The sequence below is a fragment of the Saccostrea cucullata genome, unplaced genomic scaffold (genome assembly GCF_032062105.1).
Source record: "Saccostrea cucullata isolate Sc308-1 unplaced genomic scaffold, CSIRO_AGI_Scuc_v1 ctg7164, whole genome shotgun sequence".
NCBI classification, from domain to species: domain Eukaryota; kingdom Metazoa; phylum Mollusca; class Bivalvia; order Ostreida; family Ostreidae; genus Saccostrea; species Saccostrea cuccullata.
Window position 1 is genome coordinate 22,264 of NW_026928231.1, and position 5,793 is coordinate 28,056.

Genomic DNA, 5,793 nt, shown 5'->3' on the forward strand with positions numbered 1-5,793 from the left:
ACTTAGCAAAAATCTAAAAATACATACATCAGAGTGTCCGTTGCTGCACACAATGTCCCAGTTGTAACTCAATGATGCTCATACGACAAGAGTATCTATGCATCGAATTAACAGGATATTTATACAGTAATAAAAATCTAAAATATTCTAGAAGTTGTAAGTACATGATATTCCTGGAAAGTGCTGGACATGAATAAAGTTCAAGAAAGTTCTAGAAAAAATAACTAAACATATTGACCACTCTGGAATGTTCACGAAACTTAATGTTACTAATAATATACATGATGAAACAACACAAATACAACACACCTCACAACAATAGAATGATTGAAAATATTTATTATCCAAAAATGGGAGCATACGCGTTCAAAAGGCTGTGGTGTAAATTCATAGTCAACCATCATAAAGTATATGTTTTTACCTTATATATAATATTCAATAGTTTTAAAGAAAAAAAGGCATATAAACAGTTTAGATTTTGAGGATTATTAGAAATAACAATATTTCGATATTATTGTCTAAAAGACTTGGACAGAGTCAACATCAATTTATGAATATAATATTTATGAAAAATTCCCTTTATATCACAAATATAATATTTCGATTCATATGCCCTGAAAAATTGCCGAATCACGCTGGATATAGTTATATTCCACCGGATACAGTTATATTGTGTTCCTGAACACATTTATGTTCCCTCGCGTGCAATCATTCTGCATATTAATTGTGTCGGGTTGCTAAGCAAACGTAAACAGTTCTGCGAAAGTTAAAAAGTCGAAACAACGTCTCGATTTGTTTATTTGAAATCAGAGGAATTCGATAATTTGATTGACGAGAAAAGGTTGTCAACACAAGTGTCAGCATACTGAAAACATTCTGCCATTAAAAAGGATGAAATATTTCGGAATTAAACTCAACGTACATATATGTACATAATGTTCAATAAATATGTTCGATGATCGATTTGGGTTCAATGCTTAAAAATGTTATATACCATATATTACATATACCATATATTACATGCCTTAATTCTTGAGAATACCAGAATATTTGCCCCTCGGTGACAGGGAAGCCCTAGAGTATTACATCGCCCTTTGCCTGCAGCATCAAGCGACATATAACACCCCAAGGCTTTCCTGTCACCTTGGGCAAATATTCTGGTATGCTGCTCTCGAAGCCATGGAATATAGTCATAATGTTTTCCAATTAAGATTTCAAATATTCTCTTGGCAAATGAATTTTATTGATTTTTACAAGTTTTAAGATGAATTTCATTTGATTTGGTGCATAGTTTTTATAAAATATGATATCAAACTGCTTTATTTTCAATTTTGGCTCTTGAATTTTTGAAGTATGTACTCAGAGACATGATGTATGAAAATTTACCTGCAAATATATGTCATTTATGGGTGCTTATTAATAAATAGTTAGCTTTTGACTTATTCAATGTATTCAAATTAAATTTAAAAATAATCAATTTGACAGAAAATTCTGAAAGTACGGACCTACCTTAAATGGTACCTGAAAATAAATATGATATCTTAATTTAACTTGAAAGACATACTACTGAGAGAAAATGTTTGCACTTTCTACTCTGAGATTTATGTAACGCATTGAAAACGTATGTTAAAATATTTCTTATATAATATACAAAATAATCGATTATACATACTTGAATATCATTATATTGCTATTTTAATTCTAAAACGCCGTCTATTGGGAAGTAATAAAATAATCAATGTGAAATGTGAAGCTAAAAATGTAATCATACTCTACCATGTTTTTGATAATACAAATTATGATTATGACAAATGTGGAACTCTGAAAAGTGTAGTCGGATTAGGTGCCATAGAAGAGCCCTCATATCTTCTAAATAGATTCCGTCTAGGTATTCCTTGATTTTTCAGGTAATTGTGAAAGTCAATTTAAACGAAGTCATAACCATACACATATAGACATGTAATCCCTGCTTCATTATTTTTAGCATTTTTTTATGATATACTTAAGATAACATCCACAATTTTCGTTCCATGAATTAAGCTTAATGTAATAGCTCATGAATACGAATCTCAGCTTTTTTATATATTGTACTCCCGAAACATATATTTAAGAAATATTGTATTGTTTCTTCATTAAAATGATTTTCCGAGGATCCACTAGACAAGAAAACTCTTTAAGAGTAAAAATCAGTTTAAAATGAATACAAATTTTAATGCTATGTTTTAGGATTATTCGCAGAATGCCCATGGCTCAAGAGTTGGTTCTCCAATATTGCAGTATGAAGAAATGGAAATGAACGACAGTAACCTAGAAATTGATGAAAATTTCACAACTGAAGAGACGGTAGATGACTTATTCATACAAACTATACATATAATGACACAAATTGCCCTAAAAGACACATTGCAATTAGCTTTTTCGATTACCTATTGTCTGGCTTTCAACTTTTTTTTACTAAAAATATGTTACATTTGAGAACCAAATATTTACATTACAAATGTCCAAGAATGTGCTTTTATGTATGCATTTTATGTCAATGAGGTCACAGGCATGTTTTCCATTCTGAGCCAGTAAGACATAAATGCTATGTCTTCTACAAATATTTGATTTTTTCAATTAAAATTTGTATATTACAATTGTCATATACAAATTGTAATTAAAAAATTCAAATTTTGTTGATGACACAATTATGATAGAATAAAAATGTTAGTATTCTAGTCAGATCTGATAGAACTGCAATATTACTCCTTTGACCCTGACCTCATTATAAATTAACAAAGTTTCACATGAAGATTACGAATATCCCAACCTTTCAACATATTACTTAGATAGTTAACTTTTCTGTTGTTGACAATATATATCCCGCATTTCAGATCCACACATGTAGGTGTCTATTCGTTTGATCATCTTGATTAAATGAATTAAGTAAAGATTTAATAGGTGGATCCATTGATATTACATCATTATATATTTTTAAGGAAGTTGTTATATAGATCAGACCTTGCATTTTACATGCTTACATCACCTTGAAAATGTTTGACAATGTTCAAATTTTACTAAAAACATTCAGTGTGTCTATTTTAGTCTCTACTAAATCTTTTGACTTCCAAATGCATTAGGCAGTTTTGTTGTTGTTTATAAACTTTTTCTTTTAGGCCTCAAAAAGTGAAAGTGAAGAAGCAAGGATCATTGATGAAATGTTGGAACAATTTGTACGTATTTGTACGTTATAAGATGTCCTGCTGGTATATAACAGATGTAATGCTTAAAATATCTTTCACATTGTAAATTACATTGTACAGTGATTTGCTGATAAAAATTAATTATGAATGTTTCAAATTTCTAACATCGAATATCATTTTTTATAGATTAACAGTCGGAAAAACTTCCTACAAAACCAGACCTACTTCGACTCCGAAAGTAGCGAAGAAGAAGAGGAAGGGAGTTTTCTATCAATTAAATATGAAGGGGTAAGAAAATGTAGTAATAACTGTAGAGGCAATTCAGGGATTATTTTTATACTTTATGATAAATAATCGAAGACTGCATTGGTTTAAAACGCTTGTTAAAAAGTACCTTTATTCTGTATCCCACCGCGTGAATAAACTATTATTATTAGTATCAATACATGGCAACGTTTGAAAATTTATGACTACGGGAAACAGTCTGAAAAATTAACGTGCAAAAGGATAACTGTGATTTTCTTTTCAACGCATTTCAAATACATTTAGAATAATTAAACAAACTAGAGCCGAGCTCGTTGTAAAGCAACGAGTAGGTCTTCCGTCTTGTTTGACCGGAATTAACTTTCTTTTAAGAAAAAAGACAAATGAAGTCCAAAAATTATTTAGTCCTCCAAATTTATGTTAATTATTGCAAAATTAAGCCATTTTGGCAACTTCCGGTTGGACTGAAAGTACCATCGACCGACGAAAAAACTAAAATTTAAGCTTCTAGTGACATATGATATCCAATAATCTGTCAAGAACAGCAAAAAATGCAATTTTCGACCACATCCGGTTTGACCGGAAGTGACGTCGCTGGACCTATTTCGACGACACCATTAGATTAAAATTGACATTTTGTACAACTTTGCTTCTTTGATGTATTACAAATTCTCAATACTTTTTGAGATACAAAGGAAATACTTTCGGCCCCTCTAGGCCCTTCATTTTAGGGGCCAGCCCCTTTTTGAGATATCAGTAGAAAGATCGTGTATTTCTACACTTCTTTTGTTCTTCATGTCTTAACAAAATATTTTTAAGTAAAAAGTTATCCTTGAGAAGGTGTCAAAAATTTTGAAATTTTTGATAGGACTATTTTTGCGCCATATCGAGCGTCGGCGCTTCGTAATTTCCGGTAAATATCATATACTGAATTCACTTCTCCGAAGATTGCTCTGTCATCGCTAAAAATTTCATACTTCTATCTTCAACAGTTTTTGAGAACATTGCCGGACAAAGTGACCCTTTAAAAATGACAGAATCGCGAAAATTTCCGAACCGGAAGTGACGTCATCAAAACAAAAAAATTCATTTCTAAATTTTTTGATATTCTTCAGACCTGAAAGTTTCATGAAAATCTATTGAGCCGTTTCCGAGAACTCGTGTGCACAAAATCGGTAAGAAAAAAAATAAGAAGAAAACTAGATTCGATCTCGTTGCGAGCAACGAGTAGGTCTTCCGTTGAATTTCTCGATAAGATGAGACGTATTTTTGACTGAGATATTCGAGAAAAGAGAATTACATTGAGTTTTTCTTTATTATATCTATAGTTTCTGATAAATATTACAATATCTTAGTCATACTCCACCTTTTTGAGATGAAAAGCATCCAATAAATAGCATTTTGGCCCCTTGCGACTCCTGATTGCGTTACATATGATCAAAATTCTATAACATATTCTTGCAAATCCTTAAGATAAATACTTTTACTTCAGTATAAATATAACAAAATATTGATCATTAGAGCGTTAAAGATAAAAGACTTTTGGCCTGTCTGAGCCCCTGATTTAAGGGGATAGTCCCCTTTTCTTGATATCAAATGAAAGGTTTCATGATTTTGAAGATTTTTGGTTTAACACTTATTCAGAGATTTCTTTTTGTTGTGGAGATATGCTGAATGAAAATATTTAGGGGTCATCGCTCCAGGTCCTTAATGGGGCCCTTTTACAAAACTTCAATGTATGCATTTTGTTTAGAATATTATTCTGACCATCTTTTGTTCAATATTGCTTATCAAAATGTTCCCCCTTTTTGAGATATAAAGCGTAAAAAATTGATATTCTGGCCCCTTTTGACCCCTTATTACGTAACATATAATCAAAATTTTATAATATATTGTTGAAAATCTTAAGATGAATACTTTTGCTTCAGTAATGTATAACAAAATATTGATCATTAAAAAGTTATAATAGATGAAAGATATTTGGCCCCTCTGAGCCCCCAATTTGAGGGGATAGCCCCTTTCTCTTGATATCAAATGGAAGGTCTCATGATTTTTAAGATTTTTTGTTCAACACTTATTCAAAGATTTCTTTTCGTAATGGAGATATGCTAAATGGAAATATTTATGGGCCATCGCTCCAAGTCCTTAATGGGTCCGTTTTATAAAATTCAAAGTATGCATATTGTTTAGAACATTATTTTGACCATCTATTGTTCAATATTGCTTATCAAATTATTCCCCTTTTTTGAGATATAAAGCGTCAAAGATTTGACATTCTGGCCCATTTTGACCCCTAATTGCGTGTCATATGATCAAACTTTTATAATACCTTGTTGCAAATTGTTAT